Source organism: Netta rufina (genome assembly GCF_964035555.1).
Source record: "Netta rufina genome assembly, chromosome: 28".
NCBI classification, from domain to species: domain Eukaryota; kingdom Metazoa; phylum Chordata; class Aves; order Anseriformes; family Anatidae; genus Netta; species Netta rufina.
In genome coordinates, this window is record NC_140152.1 from 33,043 (window position 1) to 55,000 (window position 21,958).

Consider the following 21,958-nt stretch of genomic DNA (forward strand, 5'->3'; position numbering starts at 1 on the left):
CAGGTAGGTTTAGGATGGTTTTGGGATTGGATCCGTGCTTTGGGGGGATTTTCTTCCAGTTTTTGGGTGATCCCGTTATAGTTTGGGGTGTTTTCGACGTGTTTTGGGGTCTCCGTTGGCTTTCGTTAGGTTTTCCGTGGTCATCATAGTGGAAAGTGTAAATTGTCCATTTAGGAGAACATCAGGTTGGTTTAGGGGGACTTTTGGGGCAGTTTCATGGTTTTTGGGGTTTTCTTCTGTTTTTTGGGTTGGTCCATTCTTTTTTGGGAAGGTTTTGAGGTGTTTTGTGGTCTCCGTTAGGTTTTGTTGGATTCTTGTTGGTCATCATGGTGGAAAATGGTAAATTATTGGTTTTGGAGAACATCAGGTGAGTTTAAGATTTTTTTGGGGTGAATCTATGGTTTTGGGGGATTTCTTCTTTTTTTTTTTTAAAGGATTTCTTCTGTTTTTGGGGTGGTCCTGTTCTTTTTTTTGGGTCTTTTAGACGTGTTTTGGGGTCTTCATTGGGTTTCGTTTGTTCTTGTTGGTCATTATGGTGAATGGGAGTGAAATGTGGGATTTGGAGAAGATCAGATGAGTTTAGGGTGGTTTTGGGGGGAAATTCATAGTTTTTTTTTTTTTTTTTTTTTTTTTTTTTTTTGCTTCTGATCCAGTTCTTTTTTGCGGTGTTTTTGACGTTTTTTGGGTTTCCGTTGAGTTTCGTTGAGTTCCTAAGGGGTTTTATGGTGGTTGGGAGTGGATAGTCCATTTAGGAGAACATCAGGTAGGTTTAAGGGTGGTTTTGGGGTTAAATCACGTATTTTGTTCTGATCAGGTTCGCTTTTGGGTATGTTTTTGACGTGATTTGGGGTTTCCGTTGCATTTCATTGAGTTCCCAATGGGTTTTATTGCGTTTGGGAGTGGATTTGGGATTTGGAGAACATCAGGTAGGTTTAGGGTGGTTTTGGGATTGGATCCGTGCTTTTTGGGGATTTTCTTCCAGTTCTGGGGGTGATCCTGTTCTTTTTTGGGGTGTTTTTGATGTGTTTTGGGGTCTCCGTTGGGTTTTGTTGGTTTTTCCGTGGTAATAATCATGAAAAATTGTAAATAGTAGGTTTTGGAGAACATCAAGTAGGTTTAGGTGGTTTTCGGGTGGATCTACGGTATTTGGGGTTTTCTTCTGTGTTTTGGGGCGATCCTGTTCTTTTTTGGGGTGATTTTGATGTTTTTTTGCGTCTCCGTTGGGTTTCATTGGGTTCTTGTTGGTCATCATGTTGAAAATGGTAAATTGTGGGTTTTGGAGAACATCAGGTAGGTTTAGGGGGACTTTTGGTGTGGATCTATGGCTTTTGGGGTTTTCTTTCCTTTTTTTCGGTTGATCCTGTTCTTTTTGGGGTGTTTTTGACGTGTTTAGGGGTTTCCGTTGGGTTTCGTTGGTTCTCGTTTGTCGTTAAGGTAAATGGGAATGGATTGTGGGTTTTGGAGAAGATCAGGTGAGTTTAGGGTGGTTTTGGTGGAAATTCATGGTTTTATTTTATTTTATTTTATTTTATTTTATTTTATTTTATTTTATTTTATTTTATTTTTTTTCTCTTCACATCTAGCTCTTTTTTTGGGGTGCTTTTGAGGTGTTTTGGGGTCTCCGTTGGGTTTTGTTGGGTTTCCATTGAGTTTTCTGGTGTTTGGGAGTGGATTGTCCATTTAGGAGAACATCAGGTAGGTTTAAGGGTTTTTTTGGGGGTCTAATCAATTTTTTTCTTTTGATCGGGTTCACTTTTGGGGTGTTTTTGACGTGTTTTTGTGTTTTACGTTGCGTTTCGTTGAGTTCCTAATGGGTTTTATGGTGGTTGGGAGTGGACTTTGGGATTTGGAGAAGATCAGGTAGGTTTAGGGTGGTTTGGAATTGGATCCGTGCTTTTTGGGGATTTTCTTTCAGTTTTGGGGGTGATGCCGTTCTTTTTTGGGGTGTTTTTGATGTGTTTTGGGGGTCTCCGTTGGCTTTCGTTGGGTTTTCCGTTGTCATCATAGTGGAAAGTGTAAATTGTGGGTTTTGGAGAACATCAGGTAGGTTTAGGGGGACTTTTGGGGCAGATTCATGGTTTTTGGGGTTTTCTTCTGTTCTTTTTGGGTTGGTCCCGTTCTTTTTTGGGAAGTTTTTGAGGTGTTTTGTGGTCTCCCTTGGGTTTTGTTGGGTTCTCTTTGGTCATCATGGTGGAAAATGGTAAATTACGGGTTTTGGAGAACATCAGGTGAGTTTAAGATTTTTTTGGGTTGAATCTATGGTTTTGGAGGATTTCCTCTGTGTTTTTTTTTTTAGTGTTTTCTTCTGTTTTTGGGGTGGTCCCGTTCTTTTTTTTTTTTTTTTTTTTTTTTGACGTTTTTTGGGGTTTCCATTGAGTTTCGTTGGGTTCTTGTTGGTCATTATGGTTAATGGGAGTGAAATGTGGGATTTTCAAATGATGAGGTGAGTTTAGGGTGGTTTTGGGGGAAATTCATGTTTTTTTTTTTTTTTTTTTTTTCTTCACGTCTAGTTCTTTTTTGGGGTGTTTTTGAGGTGTTTTGGCGTCTCCGTTGGGTTTTGTTGGGTTTCCATTGGGTTTTCTGGTGGTTTGGTGTGGATTGTACATTTAGGAGAACATCAGGTAGGTTTAAGGGTTTTTTTGGGGGTTAAATCACGTTTTTTCTTCTGATCCGGTTCGCATTTGGGGTGTTTATGATGTGTTTTAGGTTTTCTGTTGCATTTTGTTGAGTTCCTAATGGGTTTTATGGTGGTTGGGAGTGGACTTCGGGATTTGGAGAAGATCAGGTAGGTTTAGGGTGGTTTTGGGATTGGATCCGTGCTTTTAGGGGATTTTCTTCCAGTTTTGGGATGGATCCCGTTCTTTTTTGGGGGTGTTTTTGACGTGTTTTGGGGTCTCCATTTGTTTTAGTTGGGTTCTTGTTGGTCATCATGGTGAAAAAGGGTAAATTGTGGGTTTTGGAGAAGATCAGGTAGGTTTAGGGTGGTTTTGGGGTGGATCTATGGTTTTGGGGGATTTTCTTCCAGGTTTGGGGGGTGATCCCGTTCTTCTTTGGGGCGTTTTTGATGTGTTTTCGGGTCTCTGTTGGGTTTCTTTGGCTTTTCGTTGGTCATCATGTTTAAAAAGTGTAAATTGTGGGTTTTGGAGAAGATCAGGTAGGTTTAGGGTGGTTTTGGGGTGGATCTATGGTTTTTGGGGATTTTATTCCAGTTTTGGGGGTGATCCCGTTCTTGTTTGGGGTGTTTTTGACGTGTTTTGGGGTGTCTGCTGTGCTTCGTTGGGTTTTCCGTGGTCATCATGGTGGAAACGTGTAAATTTTGGGTTTTCGAGAAGATCAGGTATGTTTAGTGGAACTATTGTGGTGGATCAATGGCGTTTGGGATTTTGTTTCGGTGTTGGGGGTGATCCCGTTCTTGTTTAGGGTTTTTTTGACGTGTTTTGGGGTCTCTGCTGGTTTTCGTTGGGTTTTCCATGGTCATCATGGTGGAAAAGTGTAAATTGTGGCTTTGGAGAAGATCAGGCAGGTTTAGGGTGGTTTTGGGATTGGATCTATGATTTTGGGTGATTTTCTTCCAGTTTTGTGGGTGATCCCTTTCTTTTTTGAATTGTTTTTGGTGTGTTTTGAGGTCTCCGTTGGGTTTCGTTGCATTTTCCATGGTCATCATGTTGGAAAAGTGTAAATTGTAGGTTTCGGAGAAAATCAGGTAGGTTTATGGTTGTTTAGGGGTGGATCTATTGTTTTGGTGGATTTTCTTCCAGTTTTGGGAGTGATCTTTTTCTTTTTTGGGATGTTTTTGATGTGTTTTGGGGCCTCCGTTGGGTTTTAGTTGGATTCTTGTTCGTCATCATAGTGGAAAATGGTAAATTGTGGGTTTTGGAGAAGATCAGGTAGGTTTAGGGTGGTTTTGGGGTGGATCTATGGTTTTGGGGGATTTTCTTCCAGGTTTGGGGGTGATCCCGTTCTTCTTTGGGGCGTTTTTGACGTGTTTTCGGGTCTCCGTTGGGTTTCTTTGGCTTCTCGTTGGTCATCATGTTTAAAAAGTGTAAATTGTGGGTTTTGGAGAAGATCAGGTAGGTTTAGGGTGGTTTTGGGGTGGATCTATGGTTTTGGGGGATTTTCTTCCATGTTTGGTGATGATCCTGTTCTTTTTTGGGTTGTTTTTGACGTGTTTTGGTGTCTCCGTTTGCTTTCGTTGGGTTTTCCGTGGTCTTCTTGGTGGAACTGTGTAAATTGTGGGTTTTGGAGAAGATCAGGTAGTTTTAGGGTGATTTTGGGGTGGATCTATGTTTTTTGGGGTTTTCTTTCATTTTTGGGGGATATCTCGTTCTTGTTTGGGGTGCTTTTGACGTGTTTTGGGGTCTCCGTTGGGTTCTGTTTGGGGAGGAAATTCAAGGTTTTTTTTTTTTTTTTTTTTTTTTTTCTTCACGTCTAGTTCCTTTTTGGGTGTTTTTGACGTGTTTTGGGGTCTCCGCTGCGTTTCGTTGGGTTTTTGTTGTTCATTATGTTAAATAGGACTTTGGGATTTGGAGAACATCAGGTAGGTTTAGGGTGGTTTTGGGGTGGATCTATGGTTTTGGGGATTTTTTTCCAGTTTTGGGGGTGATCCCGTTCTAGTTTAGGGTGTTTCTGACGTGTTTTGGAGTCTCCATTGGGTTTTGTTGGGTTTTCCGTGGTCATCATTGTGAAAAAGAGTAAATTGTGGGTTTTGGAGAACATCATGTAGGTTTAGGTGGTTTTGGGGTGGATCGATGGTATTTGGGGTTTTCTTCTGTTTTTTGGGGGTTATCCTCTTCTAGTTTGGGGTGTTTTTGACGTGTTTTGGGGTCTCCGTTGGGTTTTAGTTGGGTTCTTTTTGGTCATCATGGTGAAAAAGAGTAAATTGTGGGTTTTGGAGAACATTAGGTAGGTTTAGGGGGACTTTTGGGGTGGATCTATGGCTTTTGGGGTTTTCTTTCGATTTTGGTGTGATCCTGTTCTTTTTTGGGGTGTTTTTGACGTGTTTCGTTCTCCATTGTGTTTCGTGGGATTTTCATTTATCGTTAAGTTAAATGGGAGTGGATTGTTGGTTTTGGAGAAGATCAAGTGAATTTAGTTTGTTTTTTTTCGGGGGAAATTCTTAGTTTTTGGTGTTTTTTCTTCTGATCCCGTTCTTTTTTGGGGGTGTTTTTAACGTGTTTTGGGGTCTCCGTTGGGTTTCGTTGGGTTCGCGTTGGTCATCATGGTGGAAAATTGTAATTGTGGGTTTTGGAGAACATCAGGTGAGTTTAAGGTTTTTTGGGGTGTGAATCTATGGTTTTGGGGATTTCTTCTGTTTTATATATTTTTTTTCTGTTTTTCGTGTGGTCCCGTTTTTTTTTGGGTGTGTTTTTGACATGTTTTTTGGTCTCCGTTGGGTTTTGTTGAGTTTTTGTTGGTCATTATGTTAAATAGTAGTGGATTGTGGGTTTTGGAGAACATCAGGTAGGTTAAAGGGTTTTTTGTGGTGATATCATGGCATTTTGTTTTTTTTTTTTTTAGGATCTGGGTTGATTTTGGGGTGGTTTTGAGGTGTTTTCAGGTCTTCATTGGGTTTCATTGGGTTCTTGTTTGTCATGATGGTGAATGGGAGTGAAATGTGGGATTTGGAGAAGATCAGGTGAGTTAGGGTGGTTTTGGGGGGAAATTCATGGTTTTTGTGTTTTTTTTTTTCTTCACGTCTGGTTCTTTTTTGGGGTGTTTTTGATTTGTTTTGAGGTCTCCGTGTGGTTTTGTTGGGTTTCCATTCAGTTTTCTGGTGGTTGGGAGTGGATTGTACATATAGGAGAACATCAGGTAGGTTTAAGTTTTTTTGGGGGGTTAAATGACGTTTTTTCTTCTGATCCGTTTTGCTTTGGGGTGTTTTTGACGTTTTTTGGGGTTTCCGTTGGGTTTCGTTGAGTTCCTAATGGGTTTTATGTTGGTTGGAAGTGGACTTTGGGATTTGGAGAAGATCAGGTAGGTTTAGGGTGGTTTTGGGATTGGATCCGTGCTTTTTGGGGATTTTCTTTCAGTTTTGGGGGTGATGCCGTTCTTTTTTGGGGTGTTTTTGACGTGTTTTGGGGTCTCTGTTTGGTTTCGTTGTGTTTTGCGTGGTCATCATGGTGGAAAAGTGTAAATTGCGGGTTTCGTAGAACTTCAGGTAGGTTTAGGGGGGACTTTTGGGGTGGATCTATGGTATTTGGGGTTTTCTTCTGTTTTTTGGGGTGATCCTGTTCTTGTTTGGGAAGTTTTTGATGTGTTTTGGGGTCTCCGTTGGGTCTTAGTTGGGTTGTTGTTGGTCATCATGTTAAAAATGGTAAATTGTGGGTTTGGGAGAACATCAGGTAGGTTTAGGGGGACTTTTGGGGCAGATTCATGATTTGCGGGGTTTTCTTCTGTTTTTTGGGGGCTGGTTCCGTTCTTTTTTGGAAACTTTTGTGGTTTTTGGGGGTCTCCGTTGGGTTTTGTTGGGGTTCGCGTTGGTCATCATGGTGGAAAGTTGTAAATTGTGGGTTTTGGAGAACATCAGGTGAGTTTTAGTCTTTTTTGGGGTGTGAATCTATGGTTTTGGGGGATTTCTTCTGTTTTTTTTTTTTTTTTTTTTTTTTGTTTTTGGAGTGGACCCGTTCTTTTTCGGGGACTTTTTGACATGTTTTGGGGTCTCCTTTGGGTTTCGTTGGGTTCTTGTTGGTCATTATGTTTAATAGGACTTTGGGATTTGGAGAAGATCAGGTAGGTTTAGGGTGGTTTTGGGATTGGATCCGTGCTTTTTGGGTATTTTCTTCCAATTTTGGGGGTGATCCCGTTATTATTGGGGTGTTTTTGACATGTTTTGTGGTTTCTATTGGGTTTTGTTGGGTTTTCCGTGATCATCGTGGTGGAAAAGTGTAAATTGTGGGTTTTGGAGAAGATCAGGTAGGTTTAGGGTGGTTTTGGGGGTGAATCGATGGTATTTGGGGTTTCCTTCTGTTTTTTCGGGGTGATCCTCTTCTTGTTTGGGGTGTTTTTGACGTGTTTTGTGGTCTCCATTGGGTTTTAGTTGGGTTCTTGTTGGTCAGTATTTTAAATAGGAGTGGATTGTGGGTTTTGGAGAACATCAGGTAGGTTTAGGGTGGTTTTGGGTTGGATCTATGCTTTTGGCGGTTTTCTTTCATGTTTGGGGGTGATCCTGTTCTAGTTTGTGGTGTTTTTGACGTGCTTTGTAGTCTCCGTTGGGTTTCGTTGGGTTTTCCATGGTCATAGTTTTGGAAAAGTGTAAATTGTGGGTTTTGGAGAACATCAGGTAGGTTTAGGGTTGTTTTGGGGTGGATCTATGGTTTTGGGGGATTTTCTTCCAGTTTTGGGGGGTGATCCCGTTCTTGTTTGGGGTGTTTTTGACGTGTTTTGTGTCTCCGTTGGGTTTCATTGGGTTTTGCGTTGTCATCGTGGTGGAAAAGTTTAAATTGTGGGTTTTTGGAGAAGATCAGGTAGGTTTAGGGTGGTTTTGGAGTGGATCTGTGGTTTTGGGGGATTTTCTTCCAGTTTTGGGGGTGATCCCGTAATTGTTTGGGGTGTTTTTGACGTGTTTTGGGGTCTCCGTTGGGTTTCATTGTGTTTTCCGTGGTCATCATGGTGGAAAAGTTTAAATTGTCGGTTTTGGAGAACATCATGTAGGTTTAGGGTGGTTTTTGGGTGGATCTATGGTATTTGTGGATTTCTTCTGTTTTTCGTGGTGATCCCGTTCTTTTTTGGGGTGTTTTTGACGTGTTTTGGGGTCTCCGTTGGGTTTCGCTGCGTTCTCGTTGGTCGTTAAGGTAAATGGGAGTGGATTGTGGATTTTGGAGAAAATCAGGTGAGTTCAGGGTGGTTTTGGGGTTGGATCCGTTCTTTTTGGAGATTTTGTTCCAGTTTTGGGGGTGATCCCGTTCTTTTTTGGGGTGTTTTTGACGTGTTTTGGGGTCTCCGTTGGGTTTCGTTGGGTTTTCCGTGGTCATAGTTGTGGAAAAGTGTAAATTGTGGGTTTTGGAGAACATCAGGTAGGTTTAGGTTTGTTTTGGGGTGGATCTATGGTTTTGGGGGATTTTCTTCCAGTTTTGGGGGTGATCCCGTTCTTGTTTGGGGTGTTTTTGACGTGTTTTGTGTCTCCGTTTGGTTTCATTGGGTTTTGCGTTGTCATCGTGGTGGAAAAGTTTAAATTGTGGGTTTTGGAGAAGATCAGGTAGATTTAGGGGTTTTTTTGGGGTGGATCTATGGTTTTGGGGGATTTTCTTCCAGTTTTGGGGGTGATCCCGTTCTTGTTTGGGGTGTTTTTGACGTGTTTTGGGGTCTCCGTTGGGTTTCGTTGGGTTTTCCGTGGTCATCATGGTGGAAAAGTTTAAATTGTGGGTTTTGGAGAAGATCAGGTAGATTTAGGGTGGTTTGCGGGTGGATCTATGGTTTTGGGGGATTTTCTTCCAGTTTTGGGGGTGATCCCGTTCTTGTTTGGGGTGTTTTTGACGTGTTTTAGGGTTTCTGTTGGGTTTTGTTGGGTTTTCCGTGGTCATCGTGGTGGAAAAGTTTAAATTGTGGGTTTTGGAGAAGATCAGGTAGGTTTAGTGTGGTTTTGGGGTGGATCTATGGTATTTGGTGTTTTCTTCTGTTTTTTGGGATGATCCTCTTCTTTTTGGGGGTGTTTTTGAAGTGTTTTTTGGTCTCCGTTTGGTTTCGTTGGGTTCTCGTTGGTCATTAAGATAAATGAGAGTGGATTGTGGGTTTTGGAGAAGATCAGGTGAGTTTAGGGCAGTTTTAGGATCGGATCCGTGCTTTTTGGGGATTTTCTTCCAGTTTTGGGGGTGATCCAGTTCTTGTTTGGGGTGTTTTTGACGTGTTTTGGGGTCTCCGTTGGGTTTCGTTGTGTTTTGCATGGTCATCATGGTGGAAAAGAGTAAATTGTGTGTTTTGGAGAACATCCTGTAGGTTTAGGGTGGTTTTGGGATTGGATCCGTGCTTTTTGGGGATTTTCTTTGTTTTTTGGGAGTGATCCTGTTCTTGTTTGGGGTGTTTTTGACGTGTTTGGGGGTCTCTGTTGGGTTTCGTTGGGTTTTCCGTGGTCATAGTTGTGGGAAAGTGTAAATTGTGGGTTTTGGAGAACATCAGGTAGGTTTAGGGGTTTTTTTGGGGTGGATCTATGGTTTTGGGGGATTTTCTTCCAGTTTTGGGGGTGATCCCGTTCTTGTTTGGGGTGTTTTTGACGTGTTTTGTGTCTCCGTTGGGTTTCATTGGATTTTGCGTTGTCATCGTGGTGGAAAAGTTTAAATTGTGGGTTTTGGAGAAGATCAGGTAGATTTAGGGTGGTTTGCGGGTGGATCTATGGTTTTGGGGGATTTTCTTCCAGTTTTGGGGGTGATCCCGTTCTTGTTTGGGGTGTTTTTGACGTGTTTTGGGGTCTCCGTTGGGTTTCGTTGGGTTTTCCGTGGTCATCGTGGTGGAAAAGTTTAAATTGTGGGTTTTGGAGAAGATCAGGTAGATTTAGGGTGGTTTGGGGTGGATCTATGGTTTTGGGGGATTTTCTTCCAGTTTTGGGGGTGATCCCATAATTGTTTGGGGTGTTTCTGACGTGTTTTAGGTTTCTGTTGGGTTTTGTTGGGTTTTCCGTGGTCATCGTGGTGGAAAAGTTTAAATTGTGGGTTTTGGAGAAGATCAGGTAGGTTTAGGGTGGTTTTGGGGTGGATCTATGGTATTTGGTGTTTTCTTCTGTTTTTTGGGATGATCCTCTTCTTTTTGGGGGTGTTTTTGAAGTGTTTTTTGGTCTCCGTTTGGTTTCGTTGGGTTCTTGTTGGTCATTAAGATAAATGAGAGTGGATTGTGGGTTTTGGAGAAGATCAGGTGAGTTTAGGGCAGTTTTAGGATCGGATCCGTGCTTTTTGGGGATTTTCTTCCAGTTTTGGGGGTGATCCTGTTCTTGTTTGGGGTGTTTTTGACGTGTTTTGGGGTCTCCATTGGGTTTCGTTGTGTTTTGCATGGTCATCATGGTGGAAAAGAGTAAATTGTGTGTTTTGGAGAACATCCTGTAGGTTTAGGGTGGTTTTGGGATTGGATCCGTGCTTTTTGGGGATTTTCTTTGTTTGTTGGGAGTGATCCTGTTCTTGTTTGGGGTGTTTTTGACGTGTTTTGGGTTTCTGTTGTGTTTTGTTGGGTTTTCCGTGGTCATAGTTGTGGGAAAGTGTAAATTGTGGGTTTTGGAGAACATCAGGTAGGTTTAGGGTTTTTTTTGGGGTGGATCTATGGTTTTGGGGGATTTTCTTCCAGTTTTGGGGGTGATCCCGTAATTGTTTGGGGTGTTTTTAACGTGTTTTGGGGTCTCCGTTGGGTTTCATTGTGTTTTCCGTGGTCATCATGGTGGAGAAGTTTAAATTGTGGGTTTTGGAGAACATCATGTAGGTTTAGGGTGGTTTTTGGGTGGATCTATGGTATTTGTGGATTTCTTCTGTTTTTCGTGGTGATCCCGTTCTTTTTTGGGGTGTTTTTGACGTGTTTTGGGGTCTCCGTTGGGTTTCGCTGCGTTCTCGTTGGTCGTTAAGGTAAATGGGAGTGGATTGTGGATTTTGGAGAAAATCAGGTGAGTTCAGGGTGGTTTTGGGGTTGGATCCGTTCTTTTTGGAGATTTTGTTCCAGTTTTGGGGGTGATCCCGTTCTTGTTTGGGGTGTTTTTGACGTGTTTTGGGTTCTCCGTTGGGTTTCGTTGGGTTTTCCGTGGTCATAGTTGTGGAAAAGCATAAATTTTGGGTTTTGGAGAAGATCAGGTAGATTTAGGGTGGTTTGCGGGTGGATCTATGGTTTTGGGGGATTTTCTTCCAGTTTTGGGGGTGATCCCGTTCTTGTTTGGGGTGTTTCTGACGTGTTTTCGGGTCTCCGTTGTGTTTCGTTGGGTTTTGCGTGGTCATCATGGTGGAAAAGTGTAAATTTTGGGTTTTGGAGAGGATTAGGTAGGTTTAGGTTTGTTTTGGGGTGGATCTATGGTTTTGGGGGATTTTCTTCCAGTTTTGGGGGTGATCCCATAATTGTTTGGGGTGTTTTTGACGTGTTTTGTGTGTCCGTTGGGTTTCATTGGGTTTTGCATTGTCATCGTGGTGGAAAAGTTTAAATTGTGGGTTTTGGAGAAGATCAGGTAGATTTAGGGTGGTTTGCGGGTGGATCTATGGTTTTGGGGGATTTTCTTCCAGTTTTGGGGGTGATCCCGTTCTTGTTTGGGGTGTTTTTGACGTGTTTAGGGTCTCCGTTGGGTTTCGTTGGGTTTTCCGTGGTCATAGTTGTGGAAAAGTGTAAATTGTGGGTTTTGGAGAAGATCAGGTGAGTTTAGGGCAGTTTTAGGATCGGATCCGTGCTTTTTGGGGATTTTCTTCCAGTTTTGGGGGTGATCCCGTTCTTGTTTGGGGTGTTTTTGACGTGTTTTAGGGTTTCTGTTGGGTTTTGTTGGGTTTTCCGTGGTCATCGTGGTGGAAAAGTTTAAATTGTGGGTTTTGGAGAAGATCAGGTAGGTTTAGTGTGGTTTTGGGGTGGATCTATGGTATTTGGTGTTTTCTTCTGTTTTTTGGGATGATCCTCTTCTTTTTGGGGGTGTTTTTGAAGTGTGTTTTGGTCTCCGTTTGGTTTCGTTGGGTTCTCGTTGGTCATTAAGATAAATGAGAGTGGATTGTGGGTTTTGGAGAAGATCAGGTGAGTTTAGGGCAGTTTTAGGATCGGATCCGTGCTTTTTGGGGATTTTCTTCCAGTTTTGGGGGTGATCCTGTTCTTGTTTGGGGTGTTTTTGACGTGTTTTGGGGTCTCCGTTGGGTTTCGTTGTGTTTTGCATGGTCATTATGGTGGAAAAGAGTAAATTGTGTGTTTTGGAGAACATCCTGTAGGTTTAGGGTGGTTTTGGGATTGGATCCGTGCTTTTTGGGGATTTTCTTTGTTTGTTGGGAGTGATCCTGTTCTTGTTTGGGGTGTTTTTGACGTGTTTGGGGTTTCTGTTGTTTTGTTGGGTTTTCCGTGGTCATAGTTGTGGGAAAGTGTAAATTGTGGGTTTTGGAGAACATCAGGTAGGTTTAGGGGCTTTTTTGGGGTGGATCTATGGTTTTGGGGGATTTTCTTCCAGTTTTGGGGGTGATCCCGTAATTGTTTGGGGTGTTTTTGACGTGTTTTGGGGTCTCCGTTGGGTTTCATTGTGTTTTCCGTGGTCATCATGGTGGAGAAGTTTAAATTGTGGGTTTTGGAGAACATCATGTAGGTTTAGGGTGGTTTTTGGGTGGATCTATGGTATTTGTGGATTTCTTCTGTTTTTCGTGGTGATCCCGTTCTTTTTTGGGGTGTTTTTGACGTGTTTTGGGGTCTCCGTTGGGTTTCGCTGCGTTCTCGTTGGTCGTTAAGGTAAATGGGAGTGGATTGTGGATTTTGGAGAAAATCAGGTGAGTTCAGGGTGGTTTTGGGGTTGGATCCGTTCTTTTTGGGGATTTTCTTCCAGTTTTGGGGGTGATCCCGTTCCCGTTCTGTTTGGGGTGTTTTTGACGTGTTTTGGGGTCTCCGTTGGGTTTCGTTGGGTTTTCCGTGGTCATAGTTGTGGAAAAGCGTAAATTGTGGGTTTTGAAGAAGATCAGGTAGATTTAGGGTGGTTTGCGGGTGGATCTATGGTTTTGGGGGATTTTCTTCCAGTTTTGGGGGTGATCCCGTTCTTGGTTTGGGGTGTTTCTGACGTGTTTTTCGGGTCTCCGTTGTGTTTCGTTGGGTTTTGCGTGGTCATCATGGTGGAAAAGTGTAAATTTGGGTTTTGGAGAGGATTAGGTTGGTTTAGGTTTTTTTTGGGGTGGATCTATGGTTTTGGGGGATTTTCTTCCAGTTTTGGGGGTGATCCCATAATTGTTTGGGGTGTTTTTGACGTGTTTTAGGGTTTCTGTTGGGTTTTGTTGGGTTTTCCGTGGTCATCGTTGTTGAAAAGTTTAAATTGTGGGTTTTGGAGATGATCAGGTAGGTTTAGTGTGGTTTTGGGGTGGATCTATGGTATTTGGTGTTTTCTTCTGTTTTTTGGGATGATCCTCTTCTTTTTGGGGGTGTTTTTGAAGTGTTTTTTGGTCTCCGTTTGGTTTCGTTGGGTTCTCGTTGGTCATTAAGATAAATGAGAGTGGATTGTGGGTTTTGGAGAAGATCAGGTGAGTTTAGGGCAGTTTTAGGATCGGATCCGTGCTTTTTGGGATTTTCTTCCAGTTTTGGGGGTGATCCAGTTCTTGTTTGGGGTGTTTTTGACGTGTTTTGGGGTCTCCGTTGGGTTTCGTTGTGTTTTGCATGGTCATCATGGTGGAAAAGAGTAAATTGTGTGTTTTGGAGAACATCCTGTAGGTTTAGGGTGGTTTTGGGATTGGATCCGTGCTTTTTGGGGATTTTCTTTGTTTTTTGGGCGTGATCCTGTTCTTGTTTGGGGTGTTTTTGACGTGTTTGGGGGTCTCTGTTGGGTTTCGTTGGGTTTTCCGTGGTCATAGTTGTGGGAAAGTGTAAATTGTGGGTTTTGGAGAACATCAGGTAGGTTTAGGGGTTTTTTTTGGGGTGGATCTATGGTTTTGGGGGATTTTCTTCCAGTTTTGGGGGTGATCCCATAATTGTTTGGGGTGTTTTTTGACGTGTTTTGGAGTCTCCGTTGAGTTTCGTTGGGTTCTCGATGGTCGTTAATTTAAATGGGAGTGGATTATGGTTTTTTGGAGAATATCAGGTGAGTTTAGAGTGTGTTTGGGATTGGATCCGTGCTTTTTGGGGATTTTCTCTGTTTTTGCGGTGGTCCCGTTCTTTTTTGGGGTGTTTTTGACTTGTTTTGGGGTCTCCATGGGGTTTCTTTGGGTTTTTCGTGGTCTTCATGGTGGAAAAGTGTAAATTGTGGGTTCTGGAGAACATCAGGTAGTTTTAGGGTGGTTTTGGGGTGGATCTGTGGTTTTGGGGGATTTTCTTCCAGTTTTGGGGGTGATCCCGTTCTTGTTTGTGGTGTTTTTGACGTGTTTTGAGGTCTCTGTTGGGTTTCATTGTGTTTTCCGTGGTCATCATGGTGGAAAAGTTTAAATTGTGGGTTTTGGAGAATATCATGTAGGTTTAGGGTGGTTTTTTGGGTGGATCTATTGTATTTGTGGATTTCTTCTGTTTTTGGTGGTGATCCCGTTCTTTTTTGGGGTGTTTTTGACGTGTTTTGGGGTCTCCGTTGGGTTTCATTGGGTTCTCGTTGGTCGTTAAGTTAAATGGGAGTGGATTGTGTATTTTTGGAGAAAATCAGGTGAGTTCAGGGTGGTTTTGATGTTGGATCCGTTCTTTTTGGAGATTTTGTTCCAGTTTTGGGGTGATCCCTTTCTTGTTTGTGGTGTTTTTGACGTGTTTTGGGGTTTCTGTTGGGGTTTCGTTGGGTTTTGCGTGGTCATCATGGTGGAAAAGTGTAAATTGTGGGTTTTGGAGAACATCATGTAGGTTAGGGTTGTTTTTGGGTGGATCTATGGTATTTGTGGATTTCTTCTGTTTTTCGTGGTGATCCCGTTCTTGTTTGGGGTGTTTCTGACGTGTTTTCGGGTCTCCGTTGTGTTTCGTTGGGGCTTTGCGTGGTCATCATGGTGGAAAAGTGTAAATTGTGGGTTTTGGAGAGGTTTAGGTAGGTTTAGGTTTGTTTTGGGGTGGATCTATGGTTTTGGGGGATTTTCTTCCAGTTTTGGGGTGATCCCGTTCTTGTTTGGGGTGTTTTTGACGTGTTTTCGGGTCTCCATTGGGTTTCGTTGGGTTTTCCCGTGGGTCATAGTTGTGGAAAAGCGTAAATTGTGGGTTTTGGAGATCATCAGGTAGGTTTAGGGTGGTTTTGGGTGGATCTGTGGTTTTGGGGGATTTTCTTCCAGTTTTGGGGGTGATCCCGTTCTTGTTTGGGGTGTTTTTGACGTGTTTTGTGTCTCCGTTGTGTTTCATTGGGTTTTGCGTTGTCATCGGGGTGGAAAAGTTTAAATTGTGGGTTTTGGAGAAGATCAGGTAGATTTAGGGTGGTTTGCGGGTGGATCTATGGTTTTGGGGGATTTTCTTCCAGTTTTGGGGGTGATCCCGTTCTTGTTTGGGGTGTTTTTGACGTGTTTTCGGGTCTCCGTTGGGTTTCGTTGGGTTTTCCGTGGGTCATAGTTGTGGAAAAGTGTAAATTGTGGGTTTTGGAGAAACTTCAGGTAGGTTTAGGTTTGGTTTGGGGGTGGATCTATGGTTTTGGGGATTTTCTTCCAGTTTTGGGGGTGATCCCATAATTGTTTGGGGTGTTTTTGACGTGTTTTAGGGTTTCTGTTGGGTTTTGTTGGGTTTTCCGTGGTCATCGTTGTTGAAAAGTTTAAATTGTGGGTTTTGGAGAAGATCAGGTAGGTTTAGGGTGGTTTGGGGTGGATCTATGGTATTTGGTGTTTTCTTCTGTTTTTTGGGATGATCCTCTTCTTTTTGGGGGTGTTTTTGAAGTGTTTTTGGTCTCCGTTTGGTTTCGTTGGGTTCTCGTTGGTCATTAAGATAAATGAGAGTGGATTGTGGGTTTTGGAGAAGATCAGGTGAGTTTAGGGCAGTTTTAGGATCGGATCCGTGCTTTTTGGGATTTTCTTCCAGTTTTGGGGGTGATCCCGTTCTTGTTTGGGGTGTTTTTGACGTGTTTTGGGGTCTCCCGTTGGGTTTCGTTGTGTTTTGCATGGTCATTATGGTGGAAAAGAGTAAATTGTGTGTTTTGGAGAACATCCTGTAGGTTTAGGGTGGTTTTGGGATTGGATCCGTGCTTTTTTGGGATTTTCTTTGTTTTTTGGGCGTGATCCTGTTCTTGTTTGGGGTGTTTTTTGACGTGTTTGGGGGGTCTCTGTTGGGTTTCGTTGGGTTTTCCGTGGTCATAGTTGTGGGAAAGTGTAAATTGTGGGTTTTGGAGAACATCAGGTAGGTTTAGGGTTTTTTTTGGGGTGGATCTATGGTTTTGGGGGATTTTCTTCCAGTTTTGGGGGTGATCCCGTAATTGTTTGGGGTGTTTTTGACGTGTTTTGGAGTCTCCGTTGAGTTTCGTTGGGTTCTCGATGGGTCGTTAATTTAAACGGGAGTGGATTATGGGTTTTGGAGATATCAGGTGAGTTTAGAGTGTGTTTGGGATTGGATCCGTGCTTTTTGGGGATTTTCTTCTGTTTTTGCGGTAGTCCCGTTCTTTTTTGGGGTGTTTTTGACTTGTTTTGGGGTCTCCCATTGGGTTTCTTTGGGTTTTTCGTGGTCTTCATGGTGGAAAAGTGTAAATTGTGGGTTCCTGGAGAACATCAGGTAGTTTTAGGGTGGTTTTGGGGTGGATCTGTGGTTTTGGGGGATTTTCTTCCAGTTTTGGGGGTGATCCCGTTCTTGTTTGTGGTGTTTTTTGACGTGTTTTGAGGTCTCTGTTGGGTTTCATTGTGTTTTCCGTGGTCATCATGGTGGGAAAAGTTTAAATTGTGGGTTTTGGAGAATATCATGTAGGTTTAGGGTGGGTTTTTGGGTGGATCTATTGTATTTGTGGATTTTTTCTGTTTTTTGGTGGTGATCCCGTTCTTTTTTGGGGTGTTTTTGACGTGTTTTGGGGTCTCCGTTGGGTTTCTTTGGGTTCTCGTTGGTCGTTAAGTTAAATGGGAGTGGATTGTGTATTTGGAGAAAATCAGGTGAGTTCAGGGTGGTTTTGATGTTGGATCCGTTCTTTTTGGAGATTTTGTTCCAGTTTTGGGGGTGATCCCTTTCTTGTTTGTGGTGTTTTTGACGTGTTTTGGGGTTTCTGTTGGGTTTCGTTGGGTTTTGCGTGGTCATCATGGTGGAAAAGTGTAAATTGTGGGTTTTGGAGAACATCAGGTAGGTTTAGGGTTGTTTTGGGGTGGATCTATGGTTTTGGGGGATTTTCTTCCAGTTTTGGGGGTGATCCCGTTCTTGTTTGGGGTGTTTTTGACGTGTTTTGGGGGTCTCCGTTGGGTTTCGTTGGGTTTTCCGTGGTCATAGTTGTGGAAAAGTGTAAATTGTGGGTTTTGGAGAAGATCAGGTGAGTTTAGGGGCAGTTTTAGGATCGGATCCGTGCTTTTTGGGGATTTTCTTCCAGTTTTGGGGGTGATCCCGTTCTTGTTTGGGGTGTTTTTGACGTGTTTTAGGGTTTCTGTTGGTTTTTGTTGGGTTTTCCGTGGTCATCGTGGTGGAAAAGTTTAAATTGTGGGTTTTTGGAGAAGATCAGGTAGGTTTAGGGTGGTTTTGGGGTGGATCTATGGTGTTTGATGTTTTCTTCTGTTTTTTGGATGATCCTCTTCTTTTTGGCGGTGTTTTTGAAGTGTTTTTTGGTCTCCGTTTGGTTTCGTTGGGTTCTCGTTGGTCATTAAGATAAATGAGAGTGGATTGTGGGTTTTGGAGAAGATCAGGTGAGTTTAGGGCAGTTTTAGGATCGGATCCGTGCTTTTTGGGGATTTTCTTCCAGTTTTGGGGGTGATCCTGTTCGTGTTTGGGGTGTTTTTTGACGTGTTTTGGGGTCTCCGTTGGGTTTCGTTGTGTTTTGCATGGTCATCATGGTGGAAAAGAGTAAATTGTGTGTTTTGGAGAACATCCTGTAGGTTTAGGGTGGTTTTGGGATTGGATCCGTGCTTTTTGGGGATTTTCTTTGTTTGTTGGGAGTGATCCTGTTCTTGTTTGGGGTGTTTTTGACGTGTTTGGGGTTTCTGTTGTGTTTTGTTGGGTTTTCCGTGGTCATAGTTGTGGGAAAGTGTAAATTGTGGGTTTTGGAGAACATCAGGTAGGTTTTAGGGGCTTTTTTGGGGTGGATCTATGGTTTTGGGGGATTTTCTTCCAGTTTTGGGGTTGATCCCGTTCTTGTTTGGGGTGTTTCTGACGTGTTTTCGGGGTCTCCGTTGTGTTTCGTTGGGTTTTGCGTGGTCATCATGGTGGAAAAGTGTAAATTTTGGGTTTTGGAGAGGATTAGGTAGGTTTAGGTTTGGTTTGGGGTGGATCTATGGTTTTGGGGGATTTTCTTCCAGTTTTGGGGGTGATCCCATAATTGTTTGGGGTGTTTTTGACGTGTTTTAGGGTTTCTGTTGGGTTTTGTTGGGTTTTCCGTGGTCATCGTGGTGGAAAAGTTTAAATTGTGGGGTTTGGAGAAGATCAGGTAGGTTTAGGGTGGTTTTTGGGGTGGATCTATGGTATTTGGTGTTTTCTTCTGTTTTTTTTGGGATGATCCTCTTCTTTTTGGGGGTGTTTTTGAAGTGTGTTTTGGTCTCCGTTTGGTTTCGTTGGGTTCTCGTTGGTCATTAAGATAATGAGAGTGGATTGTGGGGTTTTGGAGAAGATCAGGTGAGTTTAGGGCAGTTTTAGGATCGGATCCGTGCTTTTTGGGGATTTTCTTCCAGTTTTGGGGGTGATCCCGTTCTTGTTTGGGGGTGTTTTTGACGTGTTTTGGGGTCTCCGTTGGGTTTCGTTGTGTTTTGCATGGTCATTATGGTGGAAAAGAGTAAATTGTGTGTTTTGGAGAACTCCTGTAGGTTTAGGGTGGTTTTGGATTGGATCCGTGCTTTTTGGGGATTTTCTTTGTTTTTTGGGAGTGATCCTGTTCTTGTTTGGGGTGTTTTTGACGTGTTTGGGGGTCTCTGTTGGGTTTCGTTGGGTTTTCCGTGGTCATAGTTGTGGGAAAGTGTAAATTGTGGGTTTTGGAGAACATCAGGTAGGTTTAGGGGTTTTTTTGGGGTGGATCTATGGTTTTGGGGGATTTTCTTCCAGTTTTTGGGGGTGATCCCGTAATTGTTTGGGGTGTTTCTGACGTGTTTTCGGGTCTCCGTTGTGTTTCGTTGGGTTTTTTCGTGGTCTTCATGGTGGAAAAGTGTAAATTTTGGGTTTTGGAGAGTTTAGGTAGGTTTAGGTTTGTTTTGGGGTGGATCTATGGTTTTGGGGGATTTTCTTCCAGTTTTAGGGGTGATCCGTTCTTGTTTGGGGTGTTTTTTGACGTGTTTTCGGGTCTCCGTTGGGTTTCGTTGGGTTTTTCCGTGGTCATAGTTGTGGAAAAGTGTAAAATTGTGGGTTTTGGAGAACATCAGGTAGGTTTAGTTTGGTTTGGGTGGATCTATGGTTTTGGGGGATTTTCTTCCAGTTTTGGGGGTGATCCCATAATTGTTTGGGGTGTTTTTGACGTGTTTCAGGGTTTCTGTTGGGTTTTGTTGGGTTTTCCGTGGTCATCGTGTGTTGAAAAGTTTTAAATTGTGGGTTTTGGAGAAGATCAGGTAGGTTTAGGGTGGTTTTGGGGTGGATCTATGGTATTTGGTGTTTTCTCTGTTTTTTGGGATGATCCTCTTCTTTTTGGGGGTGTTTTTGAAGTGTTTTTTGGTCTCCGTTTGGTTTCGTTGGGTTCTCGTTGGTCATTAAGATAAATGAGAGTGGATTGTGGGTTTTGGAGAAGATCAGGTGAGTTTAGGGCAGTTTTAGGATCGGATCCGTGCTTTTTGGGATTTTCTTCCAGTTTTGGGGGTGATCCCGTTCTTGTTTGGGGTGTTTTTGACGTGTTTTGGGGTCTCCGTTGGGTTTCGTTGTGTTTTGCATGGTCATTATGGTGGAAAAGAGTAAATTGTGTGTTTTGGAGAACATCCTGTAGGTTTAGGGTGGTTTGGGATTGGATCCGTGCTTTTTTGGGATTTTCTTTGTTTTTTGGGCGTGATCCTGTTCTTGTTTGGGGTGTTTTTGACGTGTTGGGGGTCTCTGTTGGGTTTCGTTGGGTTTTCCGTGGTCATAGTTGTGGGAAAGTGTAAATTGTGGGGTTTGGAGAACATCAGGTAGGTTTAGGGGTTTTTTTGGGGTGGATCTATGGTTTTTGGGGGATTTTCTTCCAGTTTTGGGGGTGATCCCGTAATTGTTTGGGGTGTTTTTGACGTGTTTTGGAGTCTCCGTTGAGTTTCGTTGGGGTCTTGATGGTCCGTTAATTTAAACGGGAGTGGATTATGGGTTTTGGAGAATATCAGGTGAGTTTAGAGTGTGTTTGGGATTGGATCCGTGCTTTTTGGGGATTTTCTTCTGTTTTTGCGGTGGTCCCGTTCTTTTTTGGGGTGTTTTTGACTTGTTTTGGGGTCTCCATTGGGTTTCTTTGGGTTTTTCGTGGTCTTCATGGTGGAAAAGTGTAAATTGTGGGTTCTGGAGAACATCAGGTAGTTTTAGGTGGGTTTTGGGGTGGATCTGTGGTTTTGGGGGATTTTCTTCCAGTTTTGGGGGTGATCCCGTTCTTGTTTGTGGTGTTTTTGACGTGTTTTGAGGTCTCTGTTGGGTTTCATTGTGTTTTCCGTGGTCATCATGGTGGAAAAGTTTAAAATTGTGGGTTTTGGAGAATATCATGTAGGTTTAGGGTGGTTTTTGGGTGGATCTATTGTATTTGTGGATTTTTTCTGTTTTTGGTGGTGATCCCGTTCTTTTTTGGGGTGTTTTTGACGTGTTTTGGGGTCTCCGTTGGGTTTCTTTGGGTTCTCGTTGGTCGTTAAGTTAAATGGGAGTGGATTGTGTATTTTGGAGAAATCAGGTGAGTTCAGGGTGGTTTTGATGTTGGATCCGTTCTTTTTGGAGATTTTGTTCCAATTTTGGGGGTGATCCCTTTCTTGTTTGTGGTGTTTTTGACGTTTTTTGGGGTTTCTGTTGGGTTTCGTTGGTTTTGCGTGGTCATCATGGTGGAAAAGTGTAAATTGTGGGTTTTGGAGAACATCAGGTAGGTTTAGGGTTGTTTGGGGTGGATCTATGGTTTTGGGGGATTTTCTTCCAGTTTTGGGGGTGATCCCGTTCTTGTTTGGGGTGTTTTTGACGTGTTTTGGGGTCTCCGTGGGTTTCGTTGGGGTTTCCGTGGTCATAGTTGTGGAAAAGTGTAAATTGTGGGTTTTGGAGAAGATCAGATGAGTTTAGGGCAGTTTTAGGATCGGATCCGTGCTTTTTGGGGATTTTCTTCCAGTTTTGGGGGTGATCCCGTTCTTGTTTGGGGTGTTTTTGACGTGTTTTCGGGTCTCCATTGGGTTTCGTTGGGTTTTCCGTGGTCATAGTTGTGGAAAAGCGTAAATTGTGGGTTTTGGAGATCATCAGGTAGGTTTAGGGTGGTTTTGGGGTGGATCTGTGGTTTTTGGGGGATTTTCTTCCAGTTTTGGGGGTTATCCCGTTCTTGTTTGGGGTGTTTTTGACGTGGTTTTGTGTCTCCGTTGGATTTCATTGGGTTTTGCGTTGTCATCGTGGTGGAAAAGTTTAAATTGTGGGTTTTGGAGAAGATCAGGTGAGTTTAGGGCAGTTTTAGGATCGGATCCGTGCTTTTTGGGGATTTTCTTCCAGTTTTGGGGGTGATCCCGTTCTTGTTTGGGGTTGTTTTTGACGTGTTTTGGGGTCTCCGTTGGGTTTCGTTGTGTTTGCATGGTCATCATGGTGGAAAAGAGTAAATTGTGTGTTTTGGAGAACATCCTGTAGGTTTAGGGTGGTTTTGGGATTGGATCCGTGCTTTTTTGGGATTTTCTTTGTTTTTTGGGAGTGATCCTGTTCTTGTTTGGGGTGTTTTTGACGTGTTTGGGGGTCTCTGTTGGGTTTCGTTGGGTTTTCCGTGGTCATAGTTGTGGGAAAGTGTAAATTGTGGGTTTTGGAGAACATCAGGTAGGTTTAGGGGCTTTTTTGGGGTGGATCTATGGTTTTGGGGGATTTTCTTCCAGTTTTGGGGGTGATCCCGTAATTGTTTGGGGTGTTTTTGACGTGTTTTGGAGTCTCCGTTGAGTTTCGTTGGGTTCTCGATGGTCGTTAATTTAAATGGAAGTGGATTATGGGTTTTGGAGAATATCAGGTGAGTTTAGAGTGTGTTTTGGGGATTGGATCCGTGCTTTTTGGGGATTTTCTTCTGTTTTTGCGGTGTCCCGTTCTTTTTTGGGGTGTTTTTGACTTGTTTTGGGGTCTCCATGGGTTTCTTTGTGTTTTTCGTGGTCTTCATGGTGGAAAAGTGTAAATTGTGGGGTTCTGGAGAACATCAGGTAGT